Source organism: Antrostomus carolinensis, unplaced genomic scaffold (assembly GCF_000700745.2).
Source record: "Antrostomus carolinensis isolate BGI_N321 unplaced genomic scaffold, ASM70074v2 scaffold23310, whole genome shotgun sequence".
NCBI lineage: Eukaryota > Metazoa > Chordata > Aves > Caprimulgiformes > Caprimulgidae > Antrostomus > Antrostomus carolinensis.
In genome coordinates this window covers 11,934-12,558 of record NW_010290908.1, presented here as the reverse complement: position 1 = coordinate 12,558, position 625 = coordinate 11,934, and positions in this window count along the sequence as shown.

The following is a 625-nucleotide window of genomic DNA, read 5'->3' as shown; positions in this document are numbered from 1 at the left end:
TAGAGGTGGGGGTGGGTCTGTTCAACCAAGGACCAAGGGACAGGACAAGAGGAAATGACCTCAAGTTGCACCAAGGGCAGTTGAGATGGGATGTGAGGAAGAATTTCTTTGCTGAAAGGGTTCTGAGGCATTGGAAGGGGTTGCCCAGGGCAGTGGTGGAGTCCCCATCCCTGGAGGGACTGAAGAGTCTGTAGACATAGTGCTGAGGGACATGGGTTAGTCGGGGACTTGTCAGTGTGAGGTTAATGATTTGACTCGATGAGCTTAAAGGTCTTTTCTAATCTGGGTGATTCTGTGATTCTGTGACAGGTGCCATCCAGGGCAAGTAAATCCTAGAGCGCGGGATGGCACCTCTCTGTGATGCCTTGACACTGTTTTTCCCCTACAAAATGAGCAGGGGTTGATGGGGAACCCCCCTCCCTGGTAAGATTCCCAGTGCAGAGCTGCCGACCTCTGGTGACATGCCAGTGGGACCATGGGCATCCCCATGGTGGGCAGAGCAGCCTCGTGCAGAGGGTATGGCATTCCCTGACCCCCTGGCACAGGACACAGCTGAGGGGGGGGTTGCTTCCCCTTCCCCACTTTCCCTGGAAGTGTCTAAGAGCCTGATTTCTTAGTTTGTATT